The following is a 16509-nucleotide window of genomic DNA, read 5'->3' as shown; positions in this document are numbered from 1 at the left end:
TCCTCCTTGGTGCACTGGCGTCGTATGCCGTCGTGCGACCCTGGTCGGATCGGATGAATACCTAGTTACGCCCCTCCAGGCATTCACTCTCCGGCACGGTCCAGTGGAATTACACGCACACGCCGCTCAGCCCGGGCATGTGCATTACAGTATTCCACAGCAAGATCATTTTCATGCATGATAATACACCGTCTCATGCTGCACATAACACATCTGCATCTCTGGCTGATATGGGCATAAAAGGGGTCAAACTTATGGTGTGACACCCATGCTCCCCTGACCTCAACCCCATTCAGAACCTCTGGAGCATCATCAAAAGGAGTGTCTATGATAGCGGGAGGCAGTTCACATCTAAGCAACAGCTCTGGGAGGGTATTCTGTCCTCATGCAAAACAATTGAAGCAGAAACCATCCAAAACCTGACAAATTCAATGGACGAGAGAGTTCAGAAGCTCCTTTCGAACAAGGGGTCCTATGTGCAAATGTAACATCACCTAGAATAAAGTTTTGAGTTGAAAACTGTTTGATTTCAGTTTCTAATAACCTGCTAATGCTTATAATTTCAAAAATGACCATTTTTTTGTTCTTTATTAAAATGAAAAGGTTGATCGAAGAGTGTGGGGGATCTAAGAGTGTGGCAACCCAGTAGTCAGGATTACTTCGAATTCTGACAATCTGAGGGTAGTGCAGCAAGAAGGCACTCATGTGTCTTGCGCATCTAGGAGCCCCAAAATTATTTTCCGGGCTAGATGCAGCTAAAAATTATTATTAATTTTAAATCTGGTGGAGCTTAGTATAGATGGCCTAATAGAATCAGTACTGCACACTGCTACAAAGCCCAAATTATTTTCCAGCCAAGATACAGATAAACATGATTAGTAATTTTAAATCTGGTGGAGCTTAGTATAGATGGCCTAATAGAATCAGTACTGCACACTGCTACAAAGCCCAAATAATTTTCCAGCCAAGATACAGATAAACATGATTAGTAATTTTAAATCTGGTGGAGCTTAGTATAGATGGCCTAACAGAATCAGCTTAGTATAGATGGCCCAAATAAGATACAGATAAACATGATTAGTAATTTGAAAGCTTAAAACGGTTGGTGAGGTGATTTTAACCAACCATCAAGCTTTTACTCTCCCCAGGATGACACAGGGGTAGAAAAGTCATTTCGGATCCATGATTTGTTCATCTTTATGAACGTGAGTCTGTCTACATTATCAGTGGAGAGCCGCGTGCGCTTATCTGTCAGCACACCACCAGCAGCGCTGAACACACGTTCAGACAGAACGCTGGCTGCGGGGCACGACAAGATCTCCAAGGCGTAAGTGGCGAGCTCCAGCCATTTATCCAGATTGGAAGCCCAAAAACAGCAAGGGCCCAGTGACACAGTCATGGCTTCAATGTTTACTTGGAGATACTCCTGTACCATCGTCTCTAGGTGTTGACTATGTGTCAGACTTCTTGTCTCCTGTGGCCTTGCAAAGGATGGGCTAAAAAAGTGGTGAAATGATTCCGCAAAATTGATGTTACCAGCAGATACTGTGTTTCTGTTACGGTTTGAGTGCTGAACACCCGACGGTCCCACGGTTGGCAAGTTGGAACTGTGAGATTCACTACGTGCACCACTGGTGTTTTGTGGAAAAGCACATGTAAGATTCTGCAACAGTCTCTGCTGATACTCCTGCATGCGTGCATCCCTTTCTATGGCAGGAATAATTTCTGCAAATTTACTTTTGTACCGGGGATCTAACAGTGTGGCAACCCAGTAGTCAGGATTATTTCTAATTCTCACAATTCGAGGGTCATGTTGCAGGTAGTGCAGCAAGAAGGCACTCATGTGTCTTGCGCATCCAGGAGCACCAAGTCCCTGTTGTGTTGGTGGCGAGGTAACAATCATGCTTCCTTCCTCTGTCCTCTCCACCCAACCTCGCACAACAGAAATGTGATCAAGGTCTCCCTCATCTGATGAGTCTTCCATCAGTTCGTCCTCCACTGTTTCCTGGGCTCCTGCAGCTTCCTCACTAGTTTGGCTGCTACCATGCGCCCTGGTAAAACCATCTCCCCCACCCTCACATGCCTGCCGCCTTGGTGCTGCCGACCGTCTGGACCTTGCAGATGTTAGCCCTTCCGCATACAACTCCTCCTCCTCTACTTCCTCCAAATCCTCTTGTGCCACCACCTGACTCCGAATTCTGTTTAACATGTGCTCCAGCATGTAAATCACCGGAATAGTCATGCTGATAATGGCATCGTCAGCACTAAACATCTTTGTCGCCATTTCAAAACTGTGCAGAAGGGTGCATAGGTCCCTGATCTGAGACCACTCCTCCAGCGTGATTTGCCCCACCTCTGGATTTCGTTGGCCCAGGCTATACGTCAGAACGTATTGCACCAGGGCTTGTCGGTGCTGCCACAGTCGCTGCAACATGTGCAGAGTTGAATTCCTCTCCAAAAGGCCATCTAGTCTGGGATAGTGGGCTAAAAATTGCTGGACAACCAGGTTCAACACGTGAGCCATACAAGGCCCGTGTGTGACATTGCCCCGGCGAAGGGCCACGCCCAGGTTTGCAGCATTGTCGCACACGGCCATCCCTGGTTTCAGGTCCAGTGGAGACAACCATTCATGAAATTAGTTCTCCAGAGTTGACCACAACTCCTCAGCTGTGTGACTCACATTTCCCAGACATTTCAAAGTAAAAACCGCCTGATGATGTTGAGCCCTACTGCCAGCATAGTAAGGAGGTGTGCAGGATCCCTTCTGCACAGTTAGAAAGCTTGTGGCATGACCAGACAAGCTTTGCGTGCAGGTGGAGGACCGAGAGGAGGTTGAGGAGGCAGAAGCAGTGGAGGAACTTTGACATAAAGAGGATTGACGCACAACTCGTGGGGACGGCAAGACTTGGACAGCAGCCCCTTGTCCTGCTATCACCATAGTTACCCAGTGCCCAGTCAGCGACATGTAACGCCCCTGTCCATGCCTACTCGTCCAAGTGTCTGTGGTGAAAATCACCCTGTCACACACAGAGTTTCTCAAAGAAGCGGTGATGTTGTGTGCGACATGCTGGTGGAGCGCAGGCACACCTTTCTTTGAGAAGTAGTGCCGACTGGGCATCTGGTACTGGGGCACTGCGACGGACATAAGGTCTCGAAAATCCTCTGTGTCCACCAGGCGGAAAGGCAGCATTTCTGAAGCCAAGAGCTTGCAGATGGTGAAATTCAACCTCTTAGCTTTCTCATGGCTAGGAGGAAATGGTCTTTTACTTGTCCACATCTGAGGGACCGAGGGCTGGCTGTTGTGCTTAGTCGGGGTTGATAACGGTGTCCCCGGCAAACTGCCGTTCTGTGAGGAAGATGCAGGCGGACATGTTAGGTTGCCTTGATCCAAAGGTGGTGCTATCGGTGTCGGACAGCGCTCAACACCAGCTGGTGTTACGACCTCCAAAGAAAATGATGACCTGCCAATCACGCTGGCTGTTGCGGGTAAAGAGGTGGCAGGTCTGCGTCCCAAAACAGGTGTGACTGCTGTCCCCCCAGTCACAGAGGATGAAGAGGCTGCGGATGCACAAGATGTGGCAGACGGTGGTTGGCCCGGCCGGCTAGGCTGCATTGCAGCACAGTGAGCTTCCCACTGCAACTTATACTTCATGTCCATGTGCCGGTTCATGCATGAAGTACTCAAACTTTTGTATTTTTTGGCCTCTACTTAGCTTTTGCTGACAAATGTTACAGATAACACGAGTTGGGTCATTTTTATCGATCTGAAAAAATGCCCAGGCTATGCAAGGCTTAGCACCCATGCGACCTGAAGAGCCACCACGACTTGTGGTCAGAGGCAGAGTTGTGTTTGAGGATGCAGTTGTTGACGTTCTTCCAGTACTACGTCTCTGTCCAGGAAGGCGCAACCTGACCTCGTCGTCACTAGCATCCTCCTCCACCTCCTCTGCTGACCTCATCTCTTGGTTGACTGTGGCTTGACACTAAGTGGGATCTCCATCCTCATCATCATCACCCTGTGTGTTATCACACCCGTCGTCCTCAGAGCCAACCTGTTCCTGCCCTGACAAATAACTAAAGTTGTCGCTCCAATCAGGTATTTGAGTCTCATCATCGTCTTCCTCATTGTCTCCACCAACAGGAGTTACAGTTTGGGAATGAGGGTCTACATTATGGTCAGAACCTTCTGCGTCTGGTCCTGGATCCGACTCATAAAGATTCTGGGCATCAGTGCAGATCATTTCCTCGTCTGGATTCACAGAAGCTCTGGAGCCAACCTCTGATTCCCAGGCTATAGTATGAGTAAACAGCTCTGCAGACTCAACCATCTGTTCTACCCCATACTCAGATGGGCAGCTGGAGATTTGGGAGCTGTGAGGAAGCAAGTGCGATTGGGGTGACACCTCTGAGGACTGGAGTATTTGTGATGTTGAAGTTGAGGGGGAGGAGAGCCCACTTAAAGGAGCACTTGATATCCGTTGAAGCACCTGCTGTTTTTGTGCCTCATCTGGAATATGTAGCAATTGGCGTGGCCGTAAGAAAGGGATCTTATCGCATTGTCCGCTAAAAGAAGTAGACATTTTAGTTTGGCTGGAAGATGGTCTTTCTTCAGCAGATGTTACTGTTGCTTTAACACCTACCCCACGGACACAACCTTTTTTTCCCTTCCCAACATGCCTATTCCCCTTTCCACCAGCAGCAGGCCTTTTTCCACTCATTTTGGTGGTTAACTAATTCACAACTCTGGAGTTGTTTGCACAAAAAAACAATGGATGGGAACCGAGCAGAGCTGAGTGGCCAAACTGTGGTATTAGGCCAAAAGTATTGGCTGGGTTAGATGCAGATAAAAATGATATTGAATTTGCAACCTGATGGAGGTCAGTATAGATGGACTAATAGAACAAGTCCCACACACTGCTAGAAGCCCAAATATTTTTTTAGACCTAGATGCAGAAAAAAATTATATTCAATTTGCAACCTGATGGAGGTCAGTATAGATGGACTAATAGAACAAGTCCCACACACTGCTAAAAGCCCAAATATTTTTTCAGAGCTAGATGCAGAAAAAAATTATATAGAATGTGCAACCTGATAGAGGTCTGTATAGATGGACTAATAGAACAACTCCCACACTGCTAGAAGCTCAAATATTTTTTCAGAGCTAGATGCAGAAAAAAATTATATTCAATTTGCAACCTGATGGAGGTCAGTATAGATGGACTAATAGAACAAGTCCCACACACTGCTAGAAGCCCAAATATTTTTTCAGAGCTAGATGCAGAAAAAAATTATATTCAATTTGCAACCTGGTGGAGGTTAGTATAGATGGACTAATAGAATGATGCTATGCCCAAAAGGTTTTACTTCACTAGGTGCAGTTAAAAAATTGGTATTCTATACACAGGTGGTGTAGCTTGCAACACAGATAGGCTACTCCACTGACTAACACACTCTGCAATAGGCCAAAAGGATTAGCTTTGCTAGATTTAGCCAAATGCTGTGAAAAAAAACTTGCACAGCACTGGCACAGACCTGCCTGGCAAAAACTGATAGGAACTGATGTAACTTAGTCCTGAAAAGGACTGCAATTACAATTAGTCTTTACTCCCAACCTATCTATTTAAGAGCACAGACCTGCCTGATAAAAGTCATAGGAAATGCTGTAACCTAGTCCTTAAAAGGACTGCAATCACAACTCTTCCCTACTCCCAAGCTATCTGTAGATTTGTGCGAAAATTGGCTTGAAATTAACAAGGTATAGCGCACACAGCAACAGCGGTGCCGTCTAACACGCAGCTGCAGCAGTGAGAAAATGGTGGCAACGGGGAAAATGGCTGGGTCTTATTGGGCAAGGACATGTGACATACACTGCCAATGACACATGCCCTTGCTTGTGTGAAAAAAAGCACTTCGCTCCATGTGTGCGCTGCTGATAGGCTGACAGATTGCACCTCCCCACTGTAAATGCGGATATTCAAATATAATTGTATAATACAAATACGTGAATATATAAACATATAGTGACAGTACATCAGTAAATCATATACTACAAAGTGCACTGTGCAAGAAATAAATCAAATAAATATGTATATATATATCATGTAAAGTGACAAAGAAGATAATGATGATGATTACAAGGAAAATATGATATTATTTGCATAATGCATCCAGATGACATAGCCATGGGTATACAGAACCACTCTAATAGTACAAAGCCAGTGTAAATATTTATATACTGACCAAGATGGAACACCACAAATCCCCTCACTCCACTCCAACGTACGTTTCGCTGTCTCTTCGTCAGGGAAGCGACAACATCATATTACAGTCCATTGATTTTAAAGGGAGTTTCCCATTTATTTAAATTATTTAAGGTATCAGTTTATTTTTGTTAAAAATAAAAAGTTCGAATTACTCAACTTCCTCTAATCCAACAATGCATCTCTGCTGCTGCTACTGCTCTTATTTGACAAGTTACAGCGATGACATCATAACTACAATGCAAGGGACCACTCCAGCCAATCACTAGGCCAGAGATGATGACAAACAACTACAGGTATTCACTTTTGACATAGTTTTGCTTGAATTATGCCATACATACCAGGGCAGATTATTAATCCAGTCTATTTTTTACATATCGTAAACTTAGACTAGACAGTCTAAAAATGTGTAAAATTCATGACATTTTGCCACGCTAATAAATCTATAATATTTTTCTAAGCTACGCTTATGATGTGCATCTTTAGACTCTCTAATCTAAATTTGCACCAACTAATAATTGTATTACTTCGCAGCAATAATGTGTGCTAAAATTTTCGTGCATGGTATTGCAATTTAGGAGGCACACACTTTTCCAGCAAGTTTCACTGCTTTCTGCAATTGTTTTTTCATGTATTGCTTAGATAATCACATTTCCTCCCTTTTTAAATGAAGTGTAACGGGGATGAAAAAGGGATACATCAGTCTTTATTGCTAAATGACTAAACATTTTATTTGCCGAAGAAATTAAGTATTGGGTGGTATTTTTTCTTGCTGACTTTGCAGCTTTCCACTTTTAGGAATCCATTTTTTGACATCCGTATACCCTATTAATGCAATCCAGATATTTCCTTTTGGAAAAAATGTTTTATATTATAAAATTAATTTCTTTAATAATCTTTTATAGTCCAAGCTCTGCACTTTTCTCATTCTAGTTTCAGCAGAATTATTTAATTACTGTTAAGTCTCTTCTCAGTATTTCCATGAGGGTAATCCCATTGTGAAATCAATGAATTTTAGAATGATTGATTCAATGATATGGTACTGAATTAATTCTGCCTAAAGTACATAGGAGCTCAAAAGGTGACATTACCATTCATTTAATCTATTTAATACAGTTTTTTTCTGAATATGCATTAATAACATACATTAATAAAAGGGGAAAAAATCCCACTTTGATGCTGACAAGATGAAAGCAAAGATTTATAGCCTTGTCTCAATTGGACAACCCTTTTTCAGAATATAGATGTCCAGTTATCAATAGATTGCTGCAGGTTCAGTTGCTGAGCAATTTAGTGGTCAGCTGATACTCCACTATGTGATCCCTACCACTATGCCTAATAAATAGAAAGAAAAAGGGTATATAGACAATCTCTTTAAGAAAGTCTTTCTTTACACTTTTGGAGATCTATTCACAAAAAACATTTTTTTTTCAGCAAAAATGAATGGAAATGTAACGCCAGCACCAACGTCCCTGCATGGTGCCTCTCCCTCCTCCCGGCAGGGACACCAACATACTCACCGCCACAACCGCTCAGTGGCCTCTCCTCCTCCTGCCACAGCTTCCTGCTCCCAGGGTCTGCACACATCATATAGGTCTACTGGTGGCGCCCTAAGCGTGCGCATCCTCCAAGGCTCTTAAAGTGGCAGCGCGCACACTCCTGGAAATGCCCCCAGCCAATAGCTGGGAGGCATTGAGTATTCAAGGTACCCTCCCCTGTAGGGAGGTGCATGAGGAACATTAGATTCTAGTTAGTATATGTACCCACTAATCTGTTGTCAGATTCCTGTTCCTGAGCCTGTCTAGTCTGAACCAGCACCAGTGTCCAATCTGTCTAGTGTTCAAGAACCTGTCTCGTCTAAACCTTGAGTCCATTCCGTCTGAACATCCTGTTCTGTCCAAACCTGATTCGGTACTGTCTGAACCGGCTCCAAAATCTGTTCAGCCAGTTATCTGAATCCTGTCCTGCAATGTGTTATAAAGTGAGTGGCAAAATCTGCTTCTTGCAGATTCTGTATTTTTAAACAGCTAATGCACCAGAATTAAAGGGGTTGTCCGGTCTAAAATGACAAATCTACAGTCACTCCAGGATTCTCCGGTGTCAGCATCGGGAAAGGCGGTCACATGGCAGCAAGTATGCAATATGCATACTCCCATCCAGAATCTGAATAGACTGTTTCCAGCTCACATAATGCAAGTATACTGCACAAGGTTGGAAAGAGTCTAGACGGATTCTGGGTGGGAGTAGGCATATTGCGTACTTTCGGTCACATGACTTCTGTTCCCGGTGCTTACAATGGAGAATCCTCACAGCGCGCTCACATAGAGTGACTGCAGGACAACCCCTTTACAGAATTATTCCAAGAGCCGAATGTTATCCCCTATCTATAGGGAATAGCTACATAAACAATGAGAACAAGGAGTTTTTATAAACGGCATTAAAAGATTACATTTTATTGTGTCATATTTAAAATAGAAAAAATTTCTTTTGCATACATAGATGTAATCCACATGGGTGCTCGAGGTGGGAATGTACGCAAAGCGCGTCGGGGTCCGCCATTGCGCTCCTTTAGTCACTGACTCTCATTTGGCCCCTTACGTGGTAAGAACATTGATGACACAATCTTTTCAATAGATATCTTTGCTTTTGTGTGTATCATTACCCCTATAACATATAGGCTATGTGTTTGGTTCAGCCAGTAACTATTTATGTATACTTTAAGTAGTAATTTTATATATAATGTGAAATGACCCGACCATTTGCCTGATTATGTAATTAGGTTACAATTTCCTCTATCTATTTGTATATGATACATGAGCTCTTTATAAACTGAACTACTGGCCATGATGTCAGTGACTACCACTGCCATCCTCATACACTTCTACTTTCACTTTTGTATGCGAAATAATTTTTTTCTATTTTAAATATGACACAATTAAATTTAATCTTTTAATGCCGTTTATAAAAACTCCTTGTTCTCATTGTTTATGTGCATTATGAGTTGGCACCCCATGGTGTCTGTGGGAGGTACCTTCCCCCACACACACCATTATAGCTATAGTAGGGTCAAGTTTCTAGCACTATAGGGAATAGCTGACTGATAACTGAGAGCAGGACTTGGGTTCCTGAATACATGGATCACTATAGCCCCTTCTTAAATGGAAACAAGGCGTGCATGCCTGACTTCAGCTCCATTAAATGTCTTTGGGACTGCTGGAGAAAGCGGAGTACAGTGCTCTACTTTTTCTGTCAGTTCTTTAGAAAGTGTATAACGTGGAGGTCACACATGCTCCAATCAAGAAGGGGTCTGCAGTTCTAAGTACTGATAGAGTTTTTCAGTGTTTAAACACCCAGTTATCAGTACGTTATCCTCTATTTTATTGATAGGGAATAGCTTTAAATTCTGGGACTAGCTCTTTAAGTGTCTTTCCTCTGCTTCCGATACCAGTAACAATTGTATATTCTTAATCTTTGTGTTTCCACAAGAAACTTTATATTGAGTCTAAATTGGTTGTTTCAGTTTTTCCTTTACACAATTAGCCTGACTCAGACTGCTATAGAACGGGTGTCCAGACAGCACTATCAGCTAATTAGCGACAGAATTTCTGTCAATGATTCTGCAGGACATTTCCAGTGACAGGCCACTAGAACTAAAAGATTGAATTTAAAGAAATAATAACAGATTTCAAATACTTTAGAGACACTTTCCTATCATATAAAAAATGCAGATGTTACATTTATAAGAATTGTTTCGTTATGGAAAAATAAATCTTATGCTCTATGTTCTATTAACCCTTTCGCTGAGTATGCTCGGGCTGAGCTCCGAGTATTTACAGCTGCTCGGTGATAAGGTTAAATCGCTCCCGTGTGCATGATTTGCATTATAGCAGGATGGGGACTAGTTCCAACCCTATAGATGTTGTGGTCAATGCAATGGTGTTGACTCCAATTTGACAGTTAATAAAAGGTAAGGTTGTCGCATGATATTTGGAAATCACAATGCCATGGGTTTCATGACAGTTGGGGACTTACTGAAGTCCTAAAGCTATGCCATAATTTACTAATAGAATGCTTATCAGTTTAAGCTGACAGGTATAATACACTGCAATAGAAAAGTAAACATAGTAGGACTGAAAAGAAAAAAACAGTAAACAAAAGTATGTTAAAAAAACCACACAATTTATAAAGCCTTTTTTTCCAAACAAATGTATGTCAGTACAACTTACTCCAACTTTAACCCCTTTAAAGCCGAAGACGTACTAATACGCATCAGCGCCCTGGGACTTAAGAGCCTGATATGTATTAGTACGTCTTGGCGATTGTCGCCGGGTGTCAGCTGATTGTCACAGCTGACACCCGGTGCTATGTGCTGGGAGCGGTCCCGCACCTCTCCCGGCACATTAACCCCCACAATGCTGCGATTGAAGTCGATTGCAGCATTGCGGTGGCAAGGGGAGGTGATTGGGATGCTCACCTCTCCTGCTAGCGTCCAGCGATGTCTGCCTCGGCTTCCCGGATGTTGCCATGTCGACTAGATGTCGTCATGACAACATCCAGGTCACCAGACAGCAGGAAGATATTTTGGTCATGCGCAGTGCATCACCAAAGTATCTTCTGCATCAGCAGCGCTGACAGCCTGTATAGCACAGTGATGGTGCTCCATCCCTATGCTATACAGGAGATCAGATTAAAAAAAGTGTAAGTCCCATAGTGGGACAAAGAATAAAAGTAAAAAAAGTGATCAAAAATTTAAAAAAAAAAATGTAAAAATATATAAAAAATAAAATAAAATAATCCACCAAAAATAAAAATATAATGTACCCATCAATAAATATTATTATGAAAAAAAACAACACAATAAAAGTACACATATTTGGTATCGCCACGTCCGGAATGACCTGGCCTATAAAACTGTCCCAGCAGTTAACCCCTTTAGTGAACACGGTAAAAAAAATAAAAAAACGAAGCAAAAAACAATGCTTTATCATCATACTGCCAAACAAAAAATGGAATAACACGTGATCAAAAAGAAGAATATAAATAAAAATGGTACTGCTGAAAATGTCATCTTGTCCCGCAAAAAAACAAGCCGCCATAGAGCTCCATCAGCCAAAAAATAAATAGTTATAGCTCTCAGAATAAAGCGATGAAAAAAAAATATTTTTTCTATAAAATAGCTTTTATTGTGTAAAAGCGCCAAAACATAGAAAAACGATATAAATGTGGTACCGCTGTAAACATACTGACCTGAAGAATAAAGCTACCTTATCAATTTTACCACACGCGGAACAGCATAAAAAATTTTTTTTAAAAAAACAATTCCTGAATTATTGGTTTGTTTATTCTGCCTCCCAAAAATCAGAATAGAAAGCGATCAAAAAATGTCACGTGCCTGAAAATGGCACCAATAAAAACGACAACTCATCCCGCAAAAAAAAAGCCATCACATGACTCTGTCGGCCAAAACATGGAAAAATTATACCTCTCAAAATATGGCGATGCAAAAACTAGATTTTACAAAAAAAGCGTCTTTTAGTGTGTGACAGCTGTCAAGTCATAAAAACCCGATATGATTCTGGTATCGCTGTAATCGCACTGACCCGAAGAATAAAGTCGTCTAATCACTTATACCACACGAGGAATGGCGTAAAAAATAAACTCTTGGGTTGGGGTTAGGGTTGGGCTAGGGTTAGGGTTGGGCTAGGGTTGGGCCAGGGTTAGGGTTGGGGTAGGGTTAGGGTTGGGGTTAGGGTTGGGCTAGGGTTAGGGTTAGGCTAAGGTTGGGGTTTAGGTTAGGGTTTGGCTAGGGTTGGGTTGGGCTAGGGTTAGGGTTGGGGTTGGGGTTAGGGTTAGGGTTGGGCTAGGGTTAGGGTTGGGATTTTTTTCAAAAGTAAAAAAAAAAAGATGACGATATGGCGACAAGTGTTGAGCGCAAGTGCTCGCTACTTGATTTTGTATCGGGTGCTTGAGTATGCACTGAGTATCACGGGTGCTCAAGTGACATGCTCGTGTCTCCGCCCCATATGCTTCGAGGCCAAAAAAACCTCGTGGGGATTGCCTGCCATGCAGGAGCGATCCCCGCATTTTTTTTTGGGTGTCTAATAACCGTGAAACATGTGGGCGGAGACTCGAGCATGTCACTCGAGCACCCGCGATACATGGTGCATATCTGAGTACCTGATGCAAACTCAAGTAGCGAGCACTTGCGCTCAAGACTAATGACAACTTATTCAATATGATGACCTAATGTTATCAAATTCTGTGTCATACCTCTGGGTTCAAAATGTTCACTATACCCCTTGCTAAAATCCTTGAGGGGTGTAGTTTCCAAAATGGGGTCACTTGTGGGGGGTTTCCACTATTTAGGCACATCAGGGGCTCTCCAAACGTGACATGGCGTCCGCTCTCAATTCCAGCCAATTTTGCGTTCAAAAAGTCACACAGTGCTCCTTCCCTTCTGAACTCTGCCGTGTGCCCAAACACTGTATTTTCCCCACATATGGGGTATTGGCGTACTCAGGAGAAATTGCACAAAAGTTTTTGGGGTCCATTTTCTCCGCTTACCCTTATGAAAATAAAAAAAATGGGGCTAAAACATAATTTTTGTGGAAAAAGTTTGATTATTTTATTTTCACGGCTCCATGTTATAAACTTCTGTAAAACACTTGGGGGTTCAGGGTGCTCACCACACATCTAGATAAGTTTCCTGAAGGGTCTAGTTTCCAAAATGGTGTTACTTGTGGGGGATTTCCACTGTTCAGGCACATCAGGGGCACATCCGCTAATTATTCAAGCAAATTTTACATTCAAAAAGTCAAATGGTGCTCCTACCTTTCTGAACCCTGCCGTATGCCCAAGCAGTGGTTTTCCCCCACATATGGGGTATCTGCACAACAAACTGCATGGTGCAATTTATCCTGTTACCCTTATGAAAATGCAAAATTGGGGGCTGAAAAACATTTTTGTGGGAAAAATGTGAAAATTTTATTTTTATGGCTCAATGTTATAAACTTCTGTGAAGCAGCTGGAGGTTCAAGGTGCTCACCACACATCTAGATAAGTTCCCTGAGGGTTCTAGTTTCCAAAATGGTGTCACTTGTGGGGGTTTTCCACTGTTTAGGCACATCAGGGGCTCTGTAAACGCAACATGGTGTCCAATAATTATTCAAGCAAATTTTACAATCAAAAAGTCAAATGGCGCTTCTTCCCTTCCGAACCCTGCTGTGTGCCCAAACAGTGGTTTTCCCCCACATATGGGGTATCTGCGTGCTCAGGGGAAATTGCACAACAAATTTTGGGATTCATTTTTTCCTGTTATCCCTGTGAAAATAAAAAAAATGGGTCTAAAGTAACATTTTTGTGAAAAAAGTTAAATGGTAATTTTTTTCTTTTACATTCCAAAAATTCATGTGAAGCACCTGAAGGGTTAATAAAGTTCTTGAATGTGGTTTTGAGCACCTTGATGAGTGCAATTTTTAGAATGGTGTCACTTTTGGGTATTTTCTGTCATAAAAACCCCTCAAAGTGACTTCAAATGTGATGTGGTCCCTAAAAAAATGGTTTTGTAAATTTTGTTGTAAAAATTAGAAATCGCTGGTCAACTTTTAACCCTTATAGCTTCCTAATAAAAAAAAAAATTGGTTCCAAAATTGTGCTGATGCAAAGTAGACATGTGGGAAATGTCATTTATTAACTATTTTGTGTTTCATATCTCTCCGATTTAAGGGCATAAAAATTCAAATTTTGAAAATTGCAAAATTTTCTAAATTTTTGCCAAATTTCCATTTTTTTCACAAACAAACGCAAGTGATATCGAAGAAATTTTACCACAATCATGAAGTACAATATGTCACAAAAAAATCTCAGAATCAGGGGGATCCGTTGAAGTGTTCCAGAGTAATTACCTCATAAATTGACAGTGGTCAGAATTGTAAAAATTGGTCTGGTCATTAACGTGCAAACCACCTTGGGTTTTAATGGGGTTAAAGTTATCATGTTTTATCCCAAATGGTTGAACACTATTAAAAAATAAAAATAAAACATAATGCCAAATTTGCTTGTTTTTGTTCATTCATAAAAAATAAAAAGCAATAAAAAAGTAATAAAACAGCATATTTGCAACATGTCATTTACTCCATATGATAAACACTATAAAAATAAAACTCAAAAAACAAATCGAATTGCTATTTTTTTCCACCCTCTACCCCCAAAAATACAATAAATTATCTGCACCAATAATTTATTTGCATCACTGTTACTCATCTTTCCATCTCCCTCAAACCATTACCCTAAACCTTTTAAGGGCTAGCTATGGCAGTTCCTGGCCATCAGATAGCATTGTCCATAGTTTCCTCAAGATGGTCAGGACTGGAGTTTTGCCTCTACTTCAATTGACACAGCTCCAGCCAAGTGTTTGTCATATTCTCAGCCTTTCCTCACTTCTATGCAAAGCCAGAGATTTTTCCAACCTCAGTCCAGTTTTCTTGGCATTGTCCACACCAACCTCGCAGCAAGTTACCAACTTCTCGCAACTGTTCTCAATACTGTTCACATCTGGCCTGTGTAATCAAGATAATGCATCTTCTTCAAGCAAATCTCCTGTTTCCCTATACTTTACTGTTTTTCTGCGGTTAACCATTTCCTTGATAAAAGCCTTAGTTTGTCCATACATAACTGCTATTTACCGTTACACTGTTGAAAGATTCCAGACTGCATTTACTTCTATTTCTCCTGTGTTTAACTATTGCCCTGCTGGAAAATAAAGGACTACATTCCTGTAATTAACTGCTTCCCTACCGGAAGATACCTGTTTCCTATACAGATACTGTTCCAGTGTGTATCTGCATACTTGAAACTACTTCTTTAACACTGTCAACTCCACTTGTTTGTTTACCTTTATGCACATCCTACTTTCATGGTCCTTGCTGACCCACGTGTTATCTGCCAAGACCCATTCAAATGCACCATTGCTCTATCAAGTGCAGCACATCCAGAATTATGGATTATCCATCTCACCCGGTGAGCCCTAAGCAATGACATGCTAAAAGAAACTAACATCCATATAGCTATGTCAACAGACCATTAAAAAAAGCTGCATCACTAAGGTCAAAAAATGATACATTCTTAAGGGGTTGAAACTGGAAAACACTTGCTATTTTGTCTGTTCATTTACCATGTTTTTAAATGGTGAGAAGCTATACAACTCAGTGCTTGACTTCTACATGAAGGCTTGTGAGTAATGTATTTGAATCTGTTTTTAGCAGCATATTGATTGGAACATTTTTCAAAGGTAATAACCAGGGTTAGATATGCTAAAACGGAGCTTAAAAAAAGGGGACTGAAAGAAAAATAAATACTCACAGCAATGTAATCAAAGTAAAAATCCATTTGAACACTAGGAATTTGTGCGAGCAGAATGATGAGAAGATGTTTCATAATAATGTAGAAGAATTTTTATAGAATTACTTGAAGTTGTGCGTTTTAGTGACCTTGCATAAATTTAAAGATCGATACAAAGTTTTGCAGCAATAAAGCTGTATAATTTGTTTTATGACACATTATTATTTCTGGTTATAGTATTTTCTGCTTAGTAATCTCTAAATAGATCACAAGGAACATTTCAGTTCCAGGACTTGCAATAAGACTGCGGTGGTTGATCTACCATAAGTTGTTCAATAGCTTAAAGATTTCCAGGGTCATCATTTTTATAGTTTAACTTTATGCGTTCACTGCTCACTTTACATCATCTTGCAGAGTTTTGAAAGTTTTTATTCAGAGATGAAAGTAGAAAAAAAATACTGATATAGCTATATTATTCTAACTCTGCTGGAGACATATTACATTTTTATTTCAGGAATACACCGTACTAAAACTGTTGACAGTCTTAGAGTTTTCTGTGAAGTTTATAACACAAAGTCTTGGACTGTAAGAGACATATTATAATGGAAGTATGAGTGACAAAAGTGACTATGTACATTAGACTACGGTCAGCCAAACCCATCAATTTTAGTAAGACCAACAGGCCATCAAAGTGAATATTGAATGTTCTGCTGGTGATCATTCAACTTATATTGTGAAAACTTGCCTGTTCCTTTTGTTGTCAGAGAAGATAAACAGCCACCAGGGTTGTCTGGCCACAATTTATTCCCCTCTCCCAATTCAAAACATATACAAGCTTGGCCAAACTGAGTGTTCTTGTAGGAGCCAGAAAGTAAAGTTTCCGGATGATTGAGTGTTCAGTCAATATTTA

This window comes from Phyllobates terribilis, unplaced genomic scaffold (assembly GCF_046119375.1).
Source record: "Phyllobates terribilis strain yellow unplaced genomic scaffold, ASM4611937v1 Scaffold_3__8_contigs__length_932513732, whole genome shotgun sequence".
NCBI lineage: Eukaryota > Metazoa > Chordata > Amphibia > Anura > Dendrobatidae > Phyllobates > Phyllobates terribilis.
The sequence above is the reverse complement of the archived record's forward strand: the minus strand, read 5'-3'. Positions refer to the sequence as shown.